The sequence below is a fragment of the Canis lupus genome, chromosome 1 (assembly GCF_048164855.1).
Source record: "Canis lupus baileyi chromosome 1, mCanLup2.hap1, whole genome shotgun sequence".
NCBI lineage: Eukaryota > Metazoa > Chordata > Mammalia > Carnivora > Canidae > Canis > Canis lupus.
Genome location: NC_132838.1, coordinates 120127021 through 120151886, shown reverse-complemented (window position 1 = coordinate 120151886; position 24866 = coordinate 120127021). Strand labels below are relative to the sequence as shown.

At 50.8% G+C, this 24866-nt stretch overlaps 1 long non-coding RNA gene across 4 annotated transcripts in view; it reads right to left on the bottom strand.

The window, feature by feature from the left end:
- Positions 1-24866, bottom strand: part of LOC140608044 (uncharacterized) — a 317427-nt gene that overhangs the window by 237304 nt on the left and 55257 nt on the right. For all 4 annotated transcript variants that reach the window (XR_012010001.1, XR_012010000.1, XR_012009999.1 and 1 more), the window contains exon 2: positions 10574-10658. This is a non-coding gene — a long non-coding RNA (uncharacterized lncRNA). The remainder of the gene's footprint in view (positions 1-10573; positions 10659-24866) is intronic.

Genomic DNA, 24866 nt, shown 5'->3' with positions numbered 1-24866 from the left:
GGATTGCCACCCAAGCCAGAGGCGGACGCCTCACCCCTCAAGTGCCCATGGCCCCCCAGGTTGGACCCCAAGGCAGCGCGGCCCTTCCAGGGCCCTCAGTCTCACCATTGGGGAGCAGGAGTCACCTTCCAGAAGACACGTGACCACTGTCTTTGCAGCGGGATGGCAGGGGACACCGTGACCCACTGGGCTGCGGGGTGACCCGGCCGAAGCCGGGGCTCTGTCCGCCTGCCTGGGAGCTGGTGGCTTGTCCCAGGGCTCCAATGACAGGAGCACAGAAGTGGCTCCCGAACCAGGGGGGCACAGGGGAGGTGGGGGGAGTCCCATGTCAGCCTCACCCCTGAGGCCGGATCGCGAGCCCTGGGCCTCCCCCGCTCCCCAGGGACCCCAGAACTGGCCGCAGGAGCTCGGGCAGGGTGCGGCCCCTGGAGGAAGCACAGGGGAAGGCAGCCTGCAGGTGTCTGTGCCCTGGGGCACTTCCACACCCCCAGGGGGCACCCCCACACCCATCTCAAAAATGGTTAAGAGATGACAGGTGACATAAACTAGGAAACAGATAAACACACCGAATAAACATGGAGACTTTTTTTTTAGCCCAACATTAGATTCTTTTTTTTTTTTTTTTTTTTTTTTTTAATTTTTATCTATTTATGATAGTCACAGAGAGAGAAAGAGAGAGGGGCAGAGACACAGGCAGAGGGAGAAGCAGGCTCCATGCACCGGGAGCCCGACGTGGGATTCGATCCCGGGTCTCCAGGATCGCGCCCTGGGCCAAAGGCAGGCGCCAAACCGCTGCGCCACCCAGGGATCCCCCCAACATTAGATTCTTAAACAGACCCTCAGCCATGCTCGCTCCACAAGATTAGTGGAGAACATACTGGAAACAAAAGGATCGGGACGCCTGGGGGGCTCAGGGGTTGAGCATCTGCCTTCGGCCCAGGGTGTCACCCCGAGGTCCTGGGATCAAGTCCCGCATCGGGTTCCCCGCAGGGAGCCTGCTTCTCCCTCTGCCTGGGTCTCCGCCTCTCTCTCTCTCTCTCTCTCTCTCTCTCCCTGTGTGCCTCTCTCATGAATAAGTCAATAAAATCTTTTTAAAAAATTAAAATAAAATAAATAAATAAATGACCAAAAGGATCGTTTGCACGGATCCTGTTCCTTTTCCCCACCGGGCCCCGTGCTCTGGGAACGGTCTGCGTCACGCTGTTTCCATGACCAGGGAAGGGTCCCCAGGCTGGAGAGGGAAGGACGAGACCCTGCGCCACCACCGAGTTCCCCCCCCCCACCCCATAGGCAGAGCTCTAGGCATTTGGAGCCACTTGAACACCCCCGAGGTGCTGGGGGTGGGCCCATCCCCTTCAGTGACCTTCACCATCCTCAGGCTCCCCGAGACACACGACGTGTTTTAGCCCAGAATGCTGTGCCACGAGGGGACCCGAGGGCACATCCGGCCCACGGGAGACGGCAGGTGTGTCCTGCAAGCCCGGCGCACTCCGCGGGTGTGGGCCTGAGACGCGGGAGAGGCGCTTGGGGCAGGGGTGCGGGGGACCGGGAGGGCGGGCACGGTGACAGTGGCCTGGGCCACGCGCCCCACAGCGCCCAGCAGAGCCCAGGCCCTCGCAGGCCCGGCAGGCAGGCGCCCGGCCCGGGGTGGTGGGGAGCAGGCCCTGCATTTCTGCCTCTTTACCCCGCGGGGGTCCGATTCAAGAGCGGCCTTAGAGACACGGGCTCGTTGCAGACTCGCTGACCCGGACGGTGCCTAACGGCCCAGGGGAGCTGGCTTGGCGCCCCCAGGTCGCTCCTCAGTAATAAAGAGCTTGAGAAGCACGGAGCCGGGCCTCCTTGGGGGCCGGAGCCGCCCTGGGGGTGCAGCCCTCTGACCCGGCGGTACCCGCCGCCCGCCGCCTTCTGTCTCCCGCCTCTGAAGACCAGGGCTCGCAGCAGGCCGCACACGGAAGTGACAGGCCATCCTGCTGGGGGGGGTCACTAGGTCTGGGGGTTCACCTCCCCACCCACACGGCTCCCACCTCACATGGAACACACCAGTCCCTCCTCCTGATCGACGACTGGGCGAGCGCCGTCCCCTCTCTCCAGAAATTTCTCCCTGGTTGTAGTCATGCCCTGGGTTGTGGATCGTCACCCGCCCCCCCTTCCTCAGGGGCACCTCTTCCACCCCGCTGCCCCCAGACCCTAGTCTCCCTCCTCACAGGGACAGGTCCAGGGTGGGGAAACTGAGGCACTCACCCCGAAATTTGAGGCACCCAAAAATACTCAACAGTCAAGGGAAATAGAATATTTTTAAAAGTCACAATGGATGGGGAAAAAGATTCATCTGCGCAAGAAATCTCAAAGTTTTCAATAAAGACAGGGTCTGAGCCGGCGCAGCACACCCCTGCACCTGCTGCCTCCCCCCCCCACCCGCCCCTTCACACAGCCCGGCATCCCCATGGCACTCACCACGGCTGTGACCGCTTATTCGCTGGGGTGGTGGCCGCATTAGTCCCTGTCCCCGCAAGGGCAAGGGCAAGTGCTTCTCCAGCCCTCGCGTGCCCGGCGTCGGGGAAGAGGTGCCCAGGAACCCCGGAACGAGCATCACAGGTGGGGCGTGGCCCTGGAAGCTGTGCCTGGAGGCCCGAGGCTCCCCAGCCTGTCCCCCCGCCCCCGGTCCCGCCACCGGACCGGCCACTGCGGCCCAGCAAGCCCCCTCTCCTCAAAGGCAGGAGCCCTTGGCTGTCATTTGCTCAACAATATCCTAAACACAGAGCTGATGGGATGGATGAAGCGAAGGCTCGGAAAGCAATCAGGCAAATCCAGGGAAAATGCGTGACGGATGTCCCGTGGGTCCTGAGCCTTTTCTCCACCTTTCCTGAGGACCACCGCCACCGCATGGCCGTGGGAGGGTGCGTCCTGCCGCTGGGGAGCCAGGCTGGGCCCTCCCAAGGCACTCCCCCTCTGTCCGCGTCTTCACAGACAACGTTTCTATTTTGACCAAGGGCCATTTGAGGCTGGCCTGGAATCACAGTGCATAGGTTTGCCTGAAACAGGCTAACATCCAGACAACTGCTAAATAAAAAATCCCCAAATAACCATGCTCTATTTTTGCATTTTTACAAGTTTCTTTGAAAGGAAAAAGGGGGATAAAGGAAAAGAGAGATTAAGAAACACAGACTTTTTCCGTGTTCCTACCTGACGTCCCAGGTGCAAGAGACACAGGAGGCGGGGGAGGAGGGGGGCAAGGGGGAGTCCCACCCGGGCAGCCTGGGAAGGCCAGCGCCCCGGCCCACTGACACTGCTGCTCTGCAGGTGGCCGCTGCCACCCAGCCGGCCGCATGCACCTGCCTCTGCCCCTGGTCCACAGGAGCGGCTGTGCTTTTCTGCCTCGGAGGATGGAAAAGGGGAGAAGCACCTCAATTTTCACCATCCGCACACCCCTGGCTCCTGGAAAGATGCCCAGCTAGAGAGGTGCCCATGCGCAGCCCCTGATGCCAGCAGCCCGGCCCTGCTGGCTTCTGGGGACCCAGGCCAAGCCGGAAACCAGCCTGGTTCATTGTTGAGCGGGGGACGGATGCAGGAGGGAGAAGCAACAACGCTGTTGTGCTGTTGTGATTCTTTGTTGAAGACTCACAAGCCCTGCCAAAGGGTCAGTCTCCCTTTCAGAAAGGACGCTAGGTACGATTTTCCTCCTGGAAGCCTCATAAATCCCCACGTCTCCTCGATATACAATTCAAAAAAGGCCTCAAAATTGCCATCGCTGTCATGCTAAGCACTGGAAAGTTCTGCTTGACCTTTTATTAACATTTTTCTAAACCAATATGTTTTTTTTTTTTTTGCTACAAGCACCCTGAGGAATTATGAAAAATACTTTTTTCTGTAGTTTATCCCATATGCACTTAATAGGCTCACAAATATAATACCATTATAAAAAAGAAAAACTGCCAACTCTGCTAAAAAAATTGTCATAACACTAAATTATTATATAAATATAAAAGGAGTGTGTCTGTAAAATATTCACTCAATGAACATCCCAAGGTGATGGTTTTGCTATGTTGTTTTTATTCCTGAGAGATCCATAATGCATTTGGATATGCCACATGTCACCACATGAATCAGGCAGTTAATGCATGTGCTTTTTAGAAGCAGGGATGTCTTCCCAATAGAATGTGCTATAAAAAAATGTAGAGATCCGGCTGCTTTGTCTGATAGGCATAATTTAATGTCTTGCTTATAATACTGCATCTTAAGGAAAAATACACACTGTCCTATGTAGTTATTTACAATATATTGCTAAGTCTATGCAAATATGTTTCCCCGAGCCTGGGATTATATAACAAAGGTCAACAATGTTTGAAATATTTTGAAGCGTATTCCCAATATGCTTAGTGTATGGTGCTAATGTCCAATATATGCACATATATCTTAATATATTTCCAGATATTTCTGTTCATTGTTCTCTCCATAGCTTCCCACAGAATACTATTAGAGGAATGTTTTCTTCTGAAGAGAGCCAAACATTGCCTATCCATCTTGGGAAAATTTATTAAGGTGGCTAATTATGAGGTCCTTAATACTGCATCAGTATGGGGGTTGCTCAGCGCCACGGCAGAAGAGGGAGAGACGGAAGCCGGGTCGGTAACACCGAAACCAGAGACCCAACATACGCAAGCAGCCAACGCACACCACACCTATGTGATCTTATTTTTCTGTCTCAGGTTTCCGAGGCAGGCAGTTAAACTCAGGCATTACACACGTGCCTACGCGCACACACGCAAGCACGCGCACGCACGCAGGCACACACACACGGGTCTGTGATTGGCACGCAGAAAAACAAAGATGACGAGCCACACATTTTACTCCTCACTTGCAAATACTGCCAATCCTGTCCTTATTTTTCTGAGGGCACTTTTGTGATCACATTTCACTCAGGTCACTTTCTCAGGGAAAGAAGGTTTGGCTGGTTACACGGGATGAAGGGAAAAGGGTCATAAACACCAGATTCTCCAGCATCCAAGCCTGCCCGGAAGAGAATGGAAAAGAGCCACCGTTGATATCAAAGGGATCTGAGATCCGTGGCCTCAACGTCATCTTTTATTCCAAATCGCTCTGTTCCCTTATCGTTCTCTAGTTATTGGGTTGGATCAAATTAAAGGAGACTACACAGTCCACCCAGATGCCGAAACAAGCAGCTGATGCCATTAAAGAAGAGGGCCCTTCTAGAAAGAGATGCTCATCCGCAGCGTGTGGACCAAGTCGGACTGGCCAGCCCGCTCTCCATTTCTGCGCTGTTGCGACACTGCGTTGCCATCACCGGCTCTGGGCCGTATCACTCCAGAGGTCACTCTGCCAGCTTCAGGCCCCACTGGTCTTTAGGGTCCTCAAAAACCCCAAGGCAATACCCTTCCCACCAATCCACTTTTAAGACACCAGAAATACCACCCACTTTCAAGGACTATGCACTTTGTCTAGATATCTAGATCAGCATCTTTTTTTTTTAAGAGAGAGAGGTGGGGAGAGAGGTAGGAGAGGGAGAGAGAGAATCTTAGGCAGGCTCCATGCCCAACGCCCAACACCCAACACAGAGCCTGATGCAGGGCTCGATCTCGACCCTGAGGATCGTGACCTGAGCCAAAATCAAGGGTCAGACACTTAATGGACTGAGCCACCCCTGTGCCCCTAGGTCAGCACCTTTGATTAGAGTCTTTTCTATATTATCAATCCAGCCAATCACATGGCACATCTGATGAGGCCTCTGAAAAAAAAGGGCCAAAGCTGTGAAATCAGCCTTTTTTTTTTTTTTTTTTTTTTTTGTCAACCAATGCTTTGCATCCCCATTGCCAGAAGAAATGACTTCTCCAGAGCCACCCTAAATACAGACTTCTCATAGGAGAGCAGCCAAAGACACAGGATGCAGGTGTCCTCATGAAAAGGCACACTCTCTTTTTTCTCCAGAAGGGAACTTCATTACCAGCCTTATTTCAAATGCCTTTCTTGTTTGACTGTCTGTGGGGTCTCCTGAACCCCAGTGGACCCCACATGTGTGGGGAAGTCAGGAAGGCAGGACAACACGCCTACACGTGTGGACTCAAGGCAGCCCCTCTTCCCCGCTAAACCACACTCTCGCTCGCTTTCACGGAGCATTCCAGAAGGTTTTTTCACGAAGGCAGGCCCAGAGAGCCATGAGCATCTTTGTTCTCACACTGGAAATTCGACTGTATATAAGGAAGAGCAAATGTTAAATCATTTAAAGAGAGCTATTTTTCATAGTTTCCAGTACATAAATGGGTTTCAGTACATGTTATTGTAAAATAGTGTTTCTACTTACGTTCTTATACATCTGTTGTTGTGTTTACTCATCTTCTAGTTCTGACTTTTAGAAATAGCAATAAATCTATTTTTTAATCCCCTCTCCTGATGACTGATTATTCATCGCTAAAAGGGATGGAGGGAGGTCCACGTGAGGAGTGACCCACTCTCTAGAGCAAGCTCCACTCTCACAAGATAAACAGGGTCCAGGGAGATTCCTCTTCTGTCCCGGGTAGTTTATGCAAACTAAATAAGAGTTGGTGGCAGCTCAAATAAATATAAATTACCCTCCAGTGGAAAACCCAACCACTTGTTACAGTCAATTTCAGCAAGGAGGAGCCAATGGTGACATCTACACAAACAATACAATTCATTTTTATACCACATCCCTAATATGAAGATCACAAATGGCTTCGTGGAGTCAGTCATCACTGAGCTAAACCCAAGAGGATGGGAAGTCAACCAGGTAGACGGAGGAGGAAGAGGAGCCTCCACTTCTGGGCCCTGGAAAGAGGGGAGAAGTTGCCAACGCAAGTCCCTGGAGGGAGGTGTAAGCCAGGATAGGATGGGTTTGTGCTCCTCTAACAAACAATCCCAGAATCTCAGTGGCTTAACAACAACTGGGTTTTCCTGCTCTCCACTGAGAGTCTGGGAGGCTCCTAGGACAGCTGCATTACATTCCACGTGACTCAGTGGTCCAGGCTGTATTGATCTTGTGGCTCCTGCAGCCCAGCATGAGGCCTGTATGAGCAGAGGAAGCCAGAGAGCGAGAGGGCCATAGTGAGCCACACACAGGCTCTTCTATGCTTTCACGGGGAAACAGCCCTCCGGCCAAGCAGGAGATGCGCCCTCTGGGTTTGCAAGGACGCTGGGAAATTTGGGAGAACAGAAGGGAATATTTGGTGGACGTCGGTATCTCTACCACCGCTAGCAAACGATTTCACAGAGAATCAATCATCGTAGAAGGAAGACAGTTCCTAAGCAGAACATATCATGAAGGACATTCCAAGCACTTTTTCTAAAAAATCTGTTTTTTCCCTTTGTCTCCGACTAAACTGTGCTTTGTTTAGCTGGATTCCTTGGGCCGAGAGATTCCTTATTTATAAAATGGGTGTAACGATGCCAGTCTAATAGGCTATTCTAAAGATCTATGACTTCATAAATTTTTTTAATTTTATTTATTTATTTGAGAGAGAGAAAGAGTACAAACAGGGGGAGGGGCAGAGGGAGAAGCAGGCTCCCTGCTGAGCGCAGAGGGGGCACCACGGGGTTTGATCCCAGGACCCCGAGATCATGGCCTGAGCTGAGCTGACGTCAGGCGCTTAACTGACTGAGCCACCCAGGGACCCCTAAGACCTCATGAATTCTAAATTATGCACTGTGAGTGCACACATACAGGTTAGTAGAAATAACATCCGTAGCCCTTTGGTGAGCGTTTTAGCATGTCGGGCCATGCCCTGGTTCGATGACTAGAACCAAGGCACCCAGAGTGGTCACCGAATGGTGATACACAGTCAGTTCTATCTGCTGGTTAGCTGGTTGCTCTGGAAACCACATTGCTTTTAATGCCCTCTGTATTCCCATTTGCTTTCACACCTCCTCCCCCGGTCTTCTATATACAATTCCTACTGAAATTCAGAAATTCTGGGTTCCATATACTTGACCCCATAGCAGAATGCCTAGACTGCTGGCCAAAATTTTGTATTTTTTAATGAGTTCCAACACTTTCCCAGGATACCTTGCAGCTCAGATCCCCCGTTGGGTTCTTAGATTTGCCCTTAGCACATGGTTAATTTTGTTCGTTTTTCTCACACTGGCCAAGTTAATTCTAATGGGTATGTGAGAAGGACACGGGGCCCAGATATTTTTCCAAGAGTCCAATGTTGACTTTCTCAATGAGTTTTTTTGGAAGTTTGTTTTTTGGTTAGCCATGAATTACAAACTATTTCTCCTACAAGTTTCTTGACACCATATCCTCTCTAGGTCACATCAGAAATGACCAATTGCAAACAAAACTACCTTGAGACTCAACGCAAGGAAAACGATGACATAGAACCTCTCTCACTGGTTCAGTGGAGACGGCACCGCATGGCACAGTGGAAGAATCTTGGCTTCGACCTTGGGGTCCAATCTTAACTCCACCATTTGCTAACTTGGTCTTGAGCAAATGGCGCCCTTTCTTTGGCCTCTCCTGGCAGGGGAGGATGGACAATATGGGGAGGGTTCCATGGACAACATGCCAAAGACGATGGCTTGGTGTGTTTGGAGTGCTCAGTGAAATCCGGTTCTCTTCCTCAAAATTCTGGTGACACACTCACCCCTGGACATCCAAAGTGCATAATGCCCCCGTGTGTCACGGGCACGCTGGTTCAGGGCGTACGTGTGAATCGTCCCCTCTTTATACCCCTCTGCTGGTGAAATGGAGCCACTTCCAGAAACATGCCCTCGTGGCTTGAACTCTGACCCCAGCAGCACCCAACAGGCCCACCCCATCCAACCATGGGTTTTCCTGCCCAACACTCACAGTCGGAGTCTTGCCTTTGCTATTGTTGCCTCCTCCAACATCGCAGATCAGATTTTTATTGAAATCTGAATGGACCAGGATCCCTGGGTGGCTCACGGGTTGAGCACCTGCCCTCAGCCCAGGGTATGATCCTGGGGTCCTAGAATTGAGTCCCGTATCAGGCTCCCTGCATGGAGCCTGCTTCTCCCTCTGCCTCTCTGTGTCTCTGCCTCTCTCTCTCTCTCTCTCTCTCTCTGTCTCTTATGAATAAATAAATAAAATCTTTAAAAAAAAAAAAAAAAAGAAAGAAATCTGAATGGACCAACCTGCGCCCAGTTCAGCTCTCTTAACCAGTCTATCGGTCATTCTGATACACAAATTACAAAGACACAACGATAAAATAATTAGGAATGCTAATTTGTCACTGCAGATCTGGCAAGCAGGGCCTATATTTTGCAAGCAGTTTAAATATTATACTTTTGTGCTTTCCTAAACTAATTTAGCCTACTAATTTTCTATAATTACCTGAATGCGCTCAGCTTCCTCTGGTCAGATGAGTTCTGAGATACTTATATAACTAGCATTAAAAAGATGCATTTAGCAGCTCGGATTGTTAAAGTAACAAAGCCTATAGAATCCAGAGGTTATTGTATTCTCCCAAAAGTACTTAAATAATAGCCTAAAATCTGAAGAATTACTTTAATACTTCAATAAAAATAACCCAATTCAAAACATTTTCAAGGAAACAGAGTTCTTTGCTCTAGGCTACCGAGTAATGGCTGAGAGAAAGTATATAGCCTGTCACTTCTGATTAGAGAACTGTGCCTCTGTGCTTTGAATGAGGGGCATGTCTGGTAATAGGAAGTGCAGATATTAAAGTTAATAAAATAATGTGGAATACGATATATATGAAACTTGACCAAGTATAGCACAGAATATAACATACATTACCCTGTTCAGTCAACTCCTGTGGCCCGGCATCTAATGACAAGCTTAATTTCTGTTTCCAATGAGGGTACAGCTAAAAATACAATTTCCAGATTAGACAAATATTTTATCCGACTCCCTAACAAATGTAACCAGGAATGGCTGACATGTCTACACAGATGCCCAGCGACCATGAGCGGGAATTACTGGGATTGCAAACTGCTCAGCCTGAAAAGTCCATGAAACCTCATCATCTTTGAGGTCATTATAAATAATTAGTTGCAAACACGGCAGTGTGGCAGCTTCACCACTGGCGAAGGGACAGGGGCGCCTCCATTTCTCTCCCGCCCTAGAGGCTCTCGGCTCCCTCTCGACACAATTAGGTCTCCCCAAACAACTGGGCATCAAGACCCCTGCACACCCGTGATTGCATCTTTAATCTAAAACCCCAACGCCAACCGTAATGGTCTTGTTTTTCGATACATTAACCTTCAACTTGTATTTTCACTATTAAATAACCAGCCTGAGAACCTCCTAGAATTTTTTTTTTCTTCCCCAGTCACCTACATGAAACCATACGGTACCCATGATGTGACCCTCTTAAGGGATTTAAAAGCAATTCAATGAGCTAATCTCAGTAAACCCAGAATTAAAGTTCTTGTTTCCATATTTCACTTTCAAAATATTTAGAACTTTGACAGATATGACATTATGTTTTCATTAAAACAGCTGATTTCAAAATGCTGCACTGTGCAGAAACGCCATAAACAGTTTATGATGAACTGCCACGCTCTTAATTAAAACAATAAATCCAGCACACAATATTTGCGCAGCCTCCGGTCTGACCTTTGCCTCTTGCTATCCACCACCAAGCCGCGGCTGCGTTCCCAACGCCAGGCGTGGAAGGTTTTAAAACATGATCTGAAAGGCACTAAAGATAAAATAAGAGAAAACGTACCATTAGTCTTCGCAGTTATGATTAATTCAGTTCATATTTTACAATCTGGTTATGGAGTAAAACTGCAGACTTTACATCAAGTATTTGCCATTCACTATACCTAATGTATAAAAATGCTTGATATTTTAGAAAATGGCACTGAGCTAATTCACCGCAACCCCATGGAAGGACAGGAATTGAAATCATAAACAGGGAGAGTGATGAGCTCTCCGTCGGAAGGGACGACCAGAACTCAGGCGTTGGATGGTCAGCCCCGGACCATAAATACGTCGGCTGCAGCCCCGGCCACCACGCCACTCTCGTGCCCGTGCTGCTAAGATTTCAGATTAAAATATTCCCTTAAATCTCTCACCTCCGCTGCTGGAACAGGCAGCCAGGGCGCTACCTACCACGCGGGACTAAGGGCCGGTCTGTGGTACTGGCCCGGAGCCGCCAAGGTGAGCGCAGGCCCAGCGGCTCCAAGGCCGGACACCGCTCTGCACCGGGACACGGAGCCCCCCACGGTGAGGGGCAGAGGGTGGCCGGGGGGACCCCATTCTGCAGCTCTGGCTCAATGCACATACACCCCGCCAGCAGCTTGGCTCCGCAAGCAAAGAGGCGCAGCCACAGGAGGAGCAGAGAGTCCCCGCACGAAGGGGACAGCACGTCCGGGCTCCTCCGAGATCACAGAGACGAGGCGCACGGTGCCCGCTGCAGGCTGGTCCCCAGACGCCACCCGGGCACAGGCGTGCAGCCCCTTCCTCCGGGCCTTCCCGCCCCCGCCCCCACCCCGTGCCTGTTTACATATGACAAACTGCCTGGGCCACGCGGACGTGCTCAGAGCTCGGTACAGCAAAGCCTCAGAGGGGGGCACCCAGAGGGTGGCAATGAGCTGGACATTGCCCCCCACCCCCACCCCATGTAGGTCCTTGTTGGAGCCAGGGAGAGCCCGCCAGAGTTCTAGAAAGATGGAAAAGGAAGCCGGACTGGTCGAGGAGGCCATGCACGTTCTCAATCCAGGACCTACATATCTATTCAAAAGGGGTGGCTACCAGGTGACCCACGTCCTATTGCGAGGGCAAGAGCCCCCCACCTTACCCAGCTGGCTCTGGCCTGCCTTCTCCCCTCTCCAGACACCTGACTTCCCACCAAGGGCCCCCCTCCAGCCCTGCCTGTGTCCCATCGCTGGAGGGGACCAAAGCCACCTACCCTTGCTTATGGGGTCTCCTCCTGGGAGACAAGCCTAGCCACTCCCAGAACCTTCTTCGGCCCTTTCTTGGTTGGGGAATTCTGTCCCAGGTGTCCTAGCAGGGGAAGGGCCCTGCAGAAAAGCTGGGCTCTGGGCAGGGGAGGGGGTGGTCTCTGAGTACCATGCAGGACTCCCGTGCCCTCTCTAGCCCTGCCTCAGGACCAGCTCGCCCTCTGCAGGAGCCATCCCTCAGTGCCGTGGCCCTTTGAGTCAAACATCACAGTTGGGGTGGGTTCGGTCCATCCCTCCCTTTTTACCAAAGAGGGTGCCCCAATGGCGCTGTGTCTCCAGCACCCCCAGCTCCCCAAAGCCCAGGCCCTGAGACCAGGAAGGTCAGTGCCAGACACTGGGCACCTGCACTCCCTCCCATCCACCAGTGCCATACACCACAGCGTCCAGGTGTGCAGCCCACCCTGGCTGACAATGGTCGCACTACTGGTGTCCTTAGGGTCACATTTGGCCCCCACCGCCATCTGGTGAATACCACCGTGTTTCAGAAGACTGAGGCCCAGAGGAATGAATTCTCCATCTTAAAGTCACCCAGCCAGTGACTAGCACCCCAGAATTAAAACCCACCCTTCTGCCTTAGGGCTCGTGCTCCTTCAGGGAGCACTTCTGTCCTCCTTTGGACAAAGTTTTAAGACTCTCAAACTGAGGCCCGTGGACATATCCTCAAGGCAGTCCACATCTGCTTTTGGTAATTTTTCATTTCTTTGAGTATTTTCACATTGGTGAAAATCCATCTAGAAGACACAATGAGTATAAACATATTCTGGATCATGGAGGACCAACCACCATGTGACTTCCGTGCCAACCCTTGTGTTTTCCATCCAGTGGGTGTCAAAACACACTTTTGTCATCATCAAAGACTAAAGGTGTGGAGGCCGAGGGTGCTCCGGGCCAAATAAAATTATAGAATTCTGCTCATGAACGCGTGAGCTCTGAGTTACTCCAACCTCGGCGTGGGGAAAGGGGACATGTACTGTGATAGACTGTGATAGACTGACCCAGGACCCATCAAGAGAGCACAGGGGACAGTATTTAACACGTCCATGCCGGTCTCCACTGAGCCACCACCTCTCAGTCCACATGGAGTCCCCCAGATAGACACCTGGTATCTTCACTCTCTGGTCTCTCTCGGCTCCTACGGCTCTCCTGGTTTCTCTCCATCCTATGCCTTCCCTCTGGATCCACGTCCCACCCTGGAGGGGCAGGGTCAGATCTTCCAGATGCTGTAGTCCTTTGAGGCTTTAGATAGCCCAGATTCTTCAGACTGTCTCAATGAACCTTCCTTCCTAATCTTGACGGGTCCTAGAGCGTAGCTTCCACGTGCTGTCAGGCTAATCACCTACCTTCTCTTTTTTTGGTTCTTCATCAGGGAATGAGGGAAGTCAGGGAAGAAGAGGTCCAGAAAAGAAAGAATCCCTGTCCTGTCACCAATGATGGTCCAAAACAGATGAAAAATGGTAGAAAAGTTGAGCCAGCCCTGCCCTCACCCCACCCCACCCCCAAGACATGTAATCTCACCAACCTTGAACCTGGGTGAGATTTGCCAGGTCCAGATTCACGCTGTAAGTCGTGATCTGGTGTCAGCAAAACAACATCATCCTCTCCATTAAAATGAATGTTGCTAGTTTAAGTTGGTTTTATCATTTTGTTTGTATTTAATCCGTATATGAGGCCTGGTTTTATAGTTGTCTAAAAGTGCTGAGCATACGGAGTTTAACCTACTTCTGTAAGATCTGTAGTCAAGAATATTACTATCTTTATCCATTGAGTGGTCGGAAGAATCAAAGAAAAGCATGCAGGGGAAGTGCTTAGCATGGTGCCGGGTGCATGGGAAGAATTCAATAAATGTCACTAAATCTTGCTATTATATAATAAAATATACTGCCGCAAAAAAAAATAATTTAAGTTAGCGTCGAGGGTCTGCAACCTTGTTGTATTTTTTTTTTCTTAATAAGCTACACCAAACTTGAGGAATAATGGGCTGAATTCTACACCCCTAAAGTTCGTATCTTTAAGTCCTAGTAGCCCCCCGGCATCTCACAGTGTGACAATATTTGGAGATAAGGTCTTTAAAGAGGTAATTAAGTTATGATGAGTTCTTTATGGTGGGCCCTAATCCAATATGACCGTTGTCCTTATAAGAAGAGATTAGGACGCGGACACGCACAGAGGGAAGACCATGTGGAGGCGCAGGGAGAGGACAGCCATCTACACGCCAAAGAGAGAGGCATCCGAGGAAGCCAACCCTGCCAGCACCTTGATGCCAGAAATCCAGCCTCTAGGACTGTAAAAAAAAAAATTAATAAATTTCTGATAGTTATGCCCCTATCCTGTGGTATTTTGTTACAGCAGCCTGAGTGAACCACTACACCTCTGGACCCCAAAAGTTAGGAACCGGCTTGCAATTCCCCACCTTCTGCTGCACCATCTCTTCCATGAGGAATCCTACCCAGTTGGTTGGTGATTGAGAGGAAGGTGGAAGAAACGATGGATGGAAGAGCTTCAGCCCACATCCCAGCACCGTCCCACCCACTGGGCTTGTTCACCAAGAGCCAGGAGACCCCTGAGCTGAGCCATGTCTTTCCACCCAAGTCTGCCCCTTGGGGCCAGAGTCAGCAGGACAGACCCTGTGACCAACCCCCACGCATCAGCACCAGGTTGGGCATTTCTGGGCATACATCTCACTGAGGATGGGCCACCAGGGCGGGAGGTGGGGTGCCCGGAGCAATGCTGCGGGTGGGCCCCTGGGTGGGTGCTCATTCGTGCAGTGGCCAGCCCAGGTTCCAGAGCCCCAGAGCAGCCCGGCAGGCTCCTCACTGCCACGTGTCCATCCCCAGGGCAGCCCCCCCGCCCCGTGCCAGGGGCCCCGCTGCTGTGCCCGGCCGTCTGCTTGGCGGCGGGGCCAGAGCACACGCAGGATGACAGGGCATCCCAGGGCTCAGCTCGGCTTTACAAGGGGACAAATGGACCGTTTCATTTCCTGGAACAGCCTTCCAGGAACACTCCCATATGGGGCCATAAAAGAAGGTTTAGAACCAAGAACTTTTACAGGGGTTTTTATCTCTGTGTGTCTATTGAGTTTTATACCCCTTCAGGGTATCCGGCGGCTGTGGGCATAGTAGGAAAAGGCCTTTCATTAAAAGTAGGAAACAGGAACAGCCAGAAAGGAGATGGACCCTTCACCCTCTGGTTTCAAGGTAACTCTCTTAACAGCCCCCAGGCCCCACCTGAGAGCAACCAGCAGACAGAAGGGTGATGCTGTCTGGCAGGTGATGGCTTTCCAAGGTCTAGCCTGAGACAGCAGAGGCCTGAAGCCCCCGGCCCCAGCCAAGGCCTGGGTGCAGGCCTCCCGGGGCCCACAGGGGTGGGCAGGGGCCTGACAGACGGCCACAGACTGTGCGCGGTTGGCCACGTCCTCCAGGCCCTGGGGCAGAGGGGCCGCCAGCTACACGGTGTGCCAGGGAGACCCAGGGCGCCCCGCATCTCACCGCTTGCCTCAGAACGTCTCGTCCCACCCTTGGAATCACACCAGCCTCTGTAGAGGTGAAAGACAAAATGTGGGCTCCAGGCTGGGGAGCAAGGCAAGGTTGAAAGGGGCAAGGGCAGGCCTGGAGTCTTCAGGCCACCCGCAGGCCCCTGCGAGAGCAGGGTGCGGTGAGTGCGTGTCATCAGCAACACGGACTCCAGGGTCTCACTCCCGCTCGGGCGTTGCTGGCCTGCTGGATCGAAGCCTGTACGACGGATGTGGCCACAGAACCGGCTGGGAGGCTGAACGACACCTTGAATGGAAAGTGCTGGATGCCATGCCTGGCCTGGGACACGGTGCGAAACGTAAACCATCTCTCCTAACATCACTTTCTTTTTATCTTTTGGCGGGGAGTGCAGGGCGGAAGGGCGGAGGGAGGGAGAATCTTAAGCAGACTCCAGGCCCAGTGCAGGACCCTGAGATCACGACCTGAGCCAAAATCAAGAGTCAGGCGCTCCGCCGACTGAGCCACCCAGGCGCCCCGTGGCCATTACTTTCGCACTGACGCTGCATATCTCATCCTACCCGCTAGAAACAGCAGCCCAGAGACCCACAAAGGGCCCAAACTTTCCCCAGAGCCAAACAATCTACATTTTGCACCAACAGGCAAAAACACTGGCCCGGGATTGCCTACATATCCCCCCCACCGACACCACCCCCAGGACTCAAGCAGCCTCAGACGCTGGCCCTGGCTGGCCCCGATCTGCCAGCGAGGCGTACTGGGTTCTTTCCCACACTCTTCCCGAAGCCCCTGCTGTGGAGCTTCACCGCCAGAGAAGCATGGAGGCCAAGACAGCCAGAGCTGAGCTCGAGGAATCATTCAGCGGTGACTACGAAGGACACTGGCTCCCAAGTCTATTTCCATCTCGAGACTCAAACGTTCCGCAGACACCCTTCCCTCTGCCGTGAAGGCGGGTCCCTGCCAGCACTGCACCCACACCTACTGCTCCCCAAACCCTACATCCAGAGCACCCAGCAAACACGGGCTGTATCTTGAAAGCAAGAAAAATCAGGAAACGGAACATTGCTAATTCTCACGGCAGCATTAACTCATTCGCTTGCACATATGGGGTATTTGGACCCCAGTGGGTCTTCTATATATATAACTTATCATACAGCAGGTGCAACTTGGGAGAATTAATGTTGCTATAGGAACATTCGGATCAAGGCTGGCTTCCAGAGTGAAGAGAGAAAAAATAAGTTCTCCTCCTCAGTGTACTTCTCTGTTTTGAGTTTCAAAGAAGAAGCAATGTAATCGAGTCAAATGAGGCAAGGAGGGGCTTCCCCTAGTGGTTTGGGGAAGGTGAGAATTCCTGGAAGCAGCTCCCTCGGGAGAGAGGAAGGAAGCTCAGAGCCTGAGCCTCATGCTCACGTGGCCAAGAGGGCTGGAGACAGGGACCTCGGGGAGCAAACCCCTGTCCGGGCCAGGAGCAGCTCATGGGGTGTCAAAGGTGGAGAGTTGCCTTGGGTGCTTCCAGAATCTTCCCTGAGGGGAGGTTGAAAGTCCCATAACCTCTAGAATATAATACGCTCAGCTGCCCCAGCCGCACATCCCTGTGTCTTATTCCTACAACCTTCCCGGTGCTAATCTGGGGACAGCCCCAAGGAAAAGGGGAGCTCAAGGGTGGGTTTAGAGGTCTGCCTTGGTCCCTCATAGACACACTGTGGGGACCCCTCTCTGGCTGAGGGACTAGAGCAGGAGACGTGCTGGAAGTTGGCTTCAACCCTGGTATCGTCACTCAGCTCTCCTCGGGAGTGATGACTGTGCCCACCTGTGCATCCCCTACGTAAACTCAACTCTTCTGTTAAAGATCTGAGCATTGGGCTCACCCAGGAGAGGTTTTCCTGACTCGTAACTCTGGGTGTACATTGGATCCCCCGTGTGTTTGGAAATCCAAAAGCCTACAGCCTCCTTCCAGGAGAGGCAGGGATGCTAAGTCTCCATCCCACCACCCCTCCTTCCGTATCTGGGGGGCTTAGCAGGCCACCCCTGTTGAGTGGGCCAGACATCCCACCCATGGCGAGGATACCCCAAGGCACACACCCGATTTCACCGCATTACATAGCCCCAACGTCTGGCAATGTGCTCACAACGGGTTGGCTGAAGGACTGGACATTTAGCCCCAGACGATAGCAGAGCAAAGCGGGAAAGAAGAGAGGTCAGCATTCCCAACGCCATTTCCAACTCAGGGTTCGCCAGGTACCCACTTGGTGCCAGGTGCCGATTTTGCCAGGGGGTACATAGATAAGTAAGACATTACCTCTGCCTTCAAGATGCTCACAGCCCACCTCGGGGAGGGGAAAGGAGAGGCGGGGCAATAGATAGATAGATAGATAGATAGATAGATAGATAGATAGATACCATGTCTTATTTCTGGCCTCCCCGGGGACCAAGGCCAAGTAGGCCCAGAAGAGCCACCTACAAATGCCCATGGAACAAACACAGATGGTAGAGAGGCGGGCACCTGCCCAAGGAGTAACGTGAAGCATCTGCAGGAGCACAGAGTGGAGGGAATTGATTATGGACAAGAGGGTCTGGTCCCATCGGCCATGGCCCGGCTCCCACCCAGCTGATGAAAGGAAGCCCGCCAAGTCCACGGGTGACTCAAGCCTCCCTTCCCATTAGGTATTTTAGACACGTCCCAAATACCATGACAGGGAGAGGGGCCGCGACGCAGAGCTGCTGTTTTGCATTTCATCTGAAGCTGCGTCTACTTTGAAATACGTACATAACAGTACAGCGGCGTGTCTAAGTGCTTCCCGGCCCGCTCTGCTTGGAGCCGCGCACTGACCATCCCAATCACGGCAGGGGCTGAGCCCTGGAGACCCTGAGGGAGGAGAAGCATGGCCCTCCTCCGGGAAGGCAGGCAGAGAGGGCCTTCGCCTGCTCGTCCCTTCCCCAGCCTCTCAGATCTTCCACGCAGTTGGAATAAAGGTGGAGCTGCAGCCACCTTGAGTCAACAACTTGCCCCATTTCACACGACAGACCCGCCCGGGGAGAGACCATCAGGTTGCCCATGGTCACCGGCCATTCCAAGATGGCGGCTCATGAATGGCCAAGGGTTGCCTGGTTGTCCCATCGGCTTCCTGAGCGAGGCCAAGACAGACAGACGCCCCTCCTAGGGCTCCCGGGTCCCTCCCTCCTACCCACTGGCACCCTGCTCAACGTCGAAAAATTCCTTTGTTTCTTTTAGCTTCCTTTAACTCGAGTGTGGTGTTTTCAGTTCCGCCTGTGGTGTGGCTTTGATATTAAGCAGTTTGTGTGCTGACAGCTGGTGTTACAACTGGCCTCCTCCCTTCCGCCCCCACGGAGAGCGGCTCGGTGGGTGGACAGCCTCCCAGGAGCTCACGCACGCTCCAGCACCATGTTCTCCTGGGGAGGGGGCGGGGGCGCAGAAGCTGCTGAGCAGGCCATGGGGGCCTCGCACACCCCGGGGCCATTCCCCCACAAGGAACCACCCCGATCACATCACCCCCCACTTTCCAACACGCACCTTTGGGTCCAAACCACGCTCTATGCCATGGAGACACCTTCCTCGCCCCACAGGGCAGGCCGCAGGCCAGGGCTAAGGGCCAGTGCCACTAAGGAGCAGTCACACAGGGCGGGGGGGCGGGGGGGAGTCCCACAGGCATCACAAATGAAAATGAAAATTCTGGGTGCACAGTGTGCCTTATTTTTTTTTTTTTTTAAGGTTTCATTTTGAAGTAATCTCCACACCCAACGTGGACCTCGGACTTACAACCCTGAGATCAGGAGTCGAGTGCTCCACCGACTGAGCCAGCCAGGTACCCTTCAAAAGCCCCTTATATTCTTTAATCTTGTCCTTTGTCTCAACACAGCACTATCTTGGCAACCCCAGAGGGGTGAGGGTGATCCATCTCCCAGGGAGTGAGCATTTCCAGAGTTTTGCTGAGTCCGGGATGCTAGGAATTGGTCCCTACATGCAGAAGCAAAGCTGAGGTGACCCCACAGAGACCCAGCAACCATGCGCCTGTCCAAGCTTCAACCGTGCCCATCAGGGAGCCACAGCCAGGGCTCCCCCCAGCCCCCCGCTTCATGAGTCACGAACACACACCGTCCAATCCCCCATCCGTGTGAGCCCACCAAACCTCAGGCCTCTGGCCATCCTTAATGTCATCTAACTTATCAGAGGGTCCCAGAGCTGTCTTCATTTTCCTTTGGGCGTTCATAGCTCCCTCATAATTTATAAGCCATTTTGCATATCCTAGACATCAAGTGGGAGTTTCTAAAATGATTTTTTTTTTTTTTACTACGGAGGATTCTAGACCTCAGGATCTGTAAATAAGTCAACAACTAATCTTAGCATCTAACTGCTTATTCACATGAATGCAGACTTGAGATTTCTGCAGAACAAAGAATGAACCTGCTCTTCCCAAAGTTCAGTAAATGGCTCACAAGGATCTTCGACCCAAGCAACCTTTCACTGGCTCCGATTGGTCTCGAGATAAAGTCCCAACCACTGCGTCCCCCAAAGCCTACAGGGCACACCTGCTTGGTCAGCCACCGTGCTCAGACACGCCAAGCCCCTGCTTCTCCAAGGCTGGGCCCTGGGTCTGCTCCTCTTTCTCCATCTGGCCGACAGCCTCTCATTCTCTTCATTCCACACACATCATGATGCTTCCTCAGGAAAGCAGTCTTCGTCATCTACTTCACCCTCTTGGAACACCTCCTCTTTCCCTCGAAGGCATTTTTCACTAGCACCATCATATAATTACTATATATTAAGTAACATGTACTATAAAAATATATGGTATATAATACTACACTGTACCAATACTATAAATAACATACTATATATTAAATTATATATATTACTATATATCGAAAATTAGATTTTTACTACATGTTTGACTCTATATGGGCAAGAACTGTATATTTTTCTCAGCATATCTCCCACCTGAAACAAGTACTTGGGGCTTAGTAGGGCCTCAGAGGGGAATACATATTTTTAACAGAGCATCGGTTCTTACTATGAAGTCATGCACATGGTCTTAAAAGAAAAGCACAAGAAACTGACAAATTGGACCTCAACAAAATTAAAATTCTGGCCCTGCAAAAGCCACGTGAAAGAGGGTAAAAAAAGACACGGTCCACATTAGATAAAATAGCGGCAAACCACGCATCCAACAAAGAAGTAGTATCTAGAATATATAAAGGACCCTCAAACTCCACAGTTAACAGGACACAAACAGTCCAATTATAAAACGGGCTAAAAACATTAAAAGACACTTGACTGACAAGGATATACAGATGGCAAATAATCACATGAAAGGGAAAGTGGACGTGTCAACACTTTGAAAGGCCCATATTTTTATGTCCAGAGATTCCACTTGTAGGGATTTCTCCAAAGGAAACAGAAATGTGCAAAAAAGATGTCAGGATTCAGAATGTTGATTGCAGCATTATTTACTTACAACAACAACAAAACGGGAGCCTCTACGTCTCCAGCCACAAGGGACTGGTTGAGCGACTGCATTCCATCCAAAGGTACCTGGAATGTGGATTCCTGCAAGCGGGGGTCTTTGCTTGGGCACCGGGGTCTCCCCAGCACCCGAAAAAGAGCTTCAGTTAATAGTATCGGATTAATTTTGAACTCGGCGATGAAACGCCGAGCACCACACAAAATTGTGAAATGGGAAAACATTCACAATAGCGTAAGGGGGGGAAAGAGAAACAGATTGCAAGGCTATATGTGCATTGCAACCACAGTTCTGTTTAAAGAAGGGAAAAAAAATGTATGTATGTTTGCATATTAAGAGCCTAAAGGAAAATAAACCAAGGCATTGGCAATGGCTAGCTCTGGCGAACGGGACCAGGGGGTTGCTCCTTTCTTTCTTTTCCCTTCTTTTCCGTCCTCAGCGTTTGTGTGTGTTTTCCATATATCCCACATCAGCTATAAAGAACACTCTATTCCTTACCAAACAGAAGGTGAGACGGTGTTATTGTTAAAGGACTTCGGAATCCGTGCTGAGTTGAGTGTGATTCCTGGAACAATGACAGAACCCAGGGGTTGGGGGGCGAGGGCAGGCGCCCTGCCCTCTTTTTCCAGGGCCTCCCAGCGACAGGGAGGTCACCTGGACTGCAGCCCGGCTCACAGCACCTTCACGATTTCCCCCACAGACTGGAACCACTCACACTCTTGTGTGCTTAATATTATCTCTAAATTGATTCTTTTATTTAAAAAAAAAATGCATTTAGAGGGAATCTGTATCATGACCATAAAGGTAAATCAGTTTCATCTGTCACAGGTAGAATGTGACTATAAAATAAACACCATTTTTTAAAAGTGTTTTTTTGTTTGTTTGTTTGTTTTTTTAGTTCTAGCTAGCTACTGTCCCCTAAAGAAGGTTCTGAGTCCAAAGTCCTGTTTTTAATAAAGGGAAGTTAGCAGGTGTAAAAGAGGCAAGTGTTTAAGATATGTTTGCACCAAGTAAGCCCTTCTCTTAGATACAATCAGAAGGCCTGAAAGTGGCTTGACGGAAACCGACATTGGATTGGATGTCTTTTATTGCTATGTCCCCACTGTACCCACAAGTATTTACATGCCACGAGCATACATATCCCATGCTCTGGAGCTCACAGGGCTTCCCAGATGAGCCCCACGGAAGCCCTGATTGGACTAGCACCTGCTACCCCTCTGAGCTCCAAGCCAGCCCTCCCCAGGCGTGGGACAGCGCGAGGGGGAGCCGGAAGCCCAGGGAATGAGGAGGGGCCTCGACCCCTGTCAGGCCCTGGGGGACTCAGCAGGTCACCCTGACACCCTAGGGGCTTGTCCTCTCCCAAGTACAGAGGAGTTGCGGGTAGGAGAGGTAAAATAGCTGGCCCCTCTCTCTAGCCCCGTAAAGGCGTGTGATGCGCTCTTTGGGATGCTGGACAGGAAGACCTGGAGTGAATGATTTGCAGTCATGTTTGCTAGTTACAGAACTGGGAAAAATGATCCTCTCCTGCCTAGAGCGTTATCAAGTGAACTGCACCAGCTCCATTAACGTTGGAAGCATCCATACGAGATTATGGGACGTATGATGGCTTTGTCTGGGAAACTGTTCGTCTCTGATCGGAAGTTCTATTACACATGAATTTAATTCTAAACAGTGTTACCAACAGATCCAAATGATTTACATTTTAAGCAATCTTCTTTCATTATCTCATACCTTGTCAGGTAGCAAAAGATGGATTTTTATGGCTTCTGTGATGAGAAATGATTAATACCCCTAAATGGGAGGCTTTCCCTACTCCAGCTGTTCCAGTGTGGGGTCCCATCCCTCAGCCTTGCTTCCGTGGGCACACTTGAGAGCTGACATCAGAGAAAGGGCACGTGGAAAAAGCATCCCAAACTTTTGTAAGTTGGATCTAAACAGGGTCAATGTTTCCAGTTAGGGCACTGAACGCCATTTGGTACCAAACATTCTCCTCCATCGAGAGAAAAAGAATGAGAAGGAAAGAGAGCCAGGGTTACCCACTAATGAAGCCCAAAAAGTGTTATTACAAAAGCTTAAAAATGTGTACGAGAAATGGCCTGATTTCCCCCCAACCAAGACACAGCTATGCAAGTGGGGAAACTGAACATCGGTCCCCAAATGGAAACAAATCTGAAATTCTGAACCCCACTGGTGCTTTATTTTTTTTATTTTTTTTATTTTTTTTTTTGATCCCATGTACATGATTTTTTTTTTATTGGTGTTCAATTTACTAACATACAGAATAACACCCAGTGCCCGTCACCCATTCACTCCCACCCCCCGCCCTCCTCCCCTTCTACCACCCCTAGTTCGTTTCCCAGAGTTAGCAGTTTTTACGTTCTGTCTCCCTTTCTGATATTTCCCACACATTTCTTCTCCCTTCCCTTATTTTCCACTGGTGCTTTAAAGAGTCGTGTCAAAGCTAAGGGTAAAGGAGGCCAAGCTGGGTCTCACACTGGCTCTCCCCTGGCTTTCGCGTTCATTCTTGCCAAGGGACTCCTGGACAGCCAGGCCGTAAACACTGTGAAGATGAGGTCGTAGGTTCAACTGGTAAGAGGACACTGTTCTGGAAACCTCTGCCCACACACCAAGTTCAGATGAGACCTTCCTTAAGGGGCAGATTGTCCTCCCCAGTTGCCTGCAGGTAAGCCCTTCCCCATCTTCGGTCAAAGGAAGGCTTGTCCGGTTCCGCATGGCTTGAGTGAGCCACCGAGGATGGAACGGTTGAGCGAGAGTCACCTGAGTCCCGTCCAGCGCTGCCCCACAGACACCTGGCAACTTTAGACTTCCCCCAAATCCTAGCACAGGTCCCCAACCTCAGACGTTGAAGAAGTAAACAAAATAAAATGCAAGCAACTCAAGTGCCCTGATAGCGAAGTGTTCAGACATACGCAGATAGAGCCTCAGAGAAATCGTCTCCACCGCCCAGGGAACCCCGCTGCCCTCCAGGACCGTGCGACCTGGACTGGCCCTGGGGGCACTACCCCCAAAATCACCAGCAGCAAGCAGACGGACGGGAAGGTAAATCGGGCTGCAGAACACCAACTGCCCTCCACCCGGGGAAGGGGGTCACGTCCTTGAGGCAGGGCCCACGGTTACCCTGAGCCCCCTAGAAAGCCTCTCCCTCCCCCTACCGTTCATGGTATCTTTGGAATCAAGGCTACAAACTGCATGAATAGCGAGTAATTCAATTAACTCTATAGTCTGAGATGAAAAAAGGGCCATTTTGCTAGCTCGAGTGGAGCACTAGTTTAACCCCGGTGCTCAGGAAATTCCCAGGCCAGACAGCATATTAAACCAGCTCTTCAACTTAAGAACAATTACTGTCATTTATCAGCCTGAATAGCAATAATGCACAAATCGACAGCTTTCAGGAGGCAAAAAGCTAGCTAGGTGTAATGATATGCAAAGCCCCAGCTCTCTACATTCGGAACTGTCTCAATCCCATCAATACATCTCCCACCACCTACAATTTATCAATACAAATGTGGTGCCCAATGAAGGCAAAGACCAAGAAGATAAATATGAACGGGGTGAGGGGAAAAAAGGCTCGGGAATGTTTGAATTTTAAAATGATGAAGTGCAGATCACATTCTTAAAGCATTTTACATGCAATGACCCGATCACATCAAGTCCTATTCTGAAAGAGGAAACAGAATAAGGGGATTTTTCTACTCCAAGGTTGCAGGTAGATGCAGCTTTTATTTCTTTTTCTGTTCCCAGATCATGTCTTTCAGGGAAGTATGTGATCATTCTGAGCCTGAATACACGTAATAACAATCATGCTAATCACAGCGATGGATCTGCATAGAGCCCTTGTCCTGATTACTTTCACATCCATGATTTCATTTTAACTTCATAATGTCTGCAAGAGGTGAAACGGATAAATATTACTGCACCCATTTTGAAAGAAGGGGAAACTGAGGCATGGCGTGAG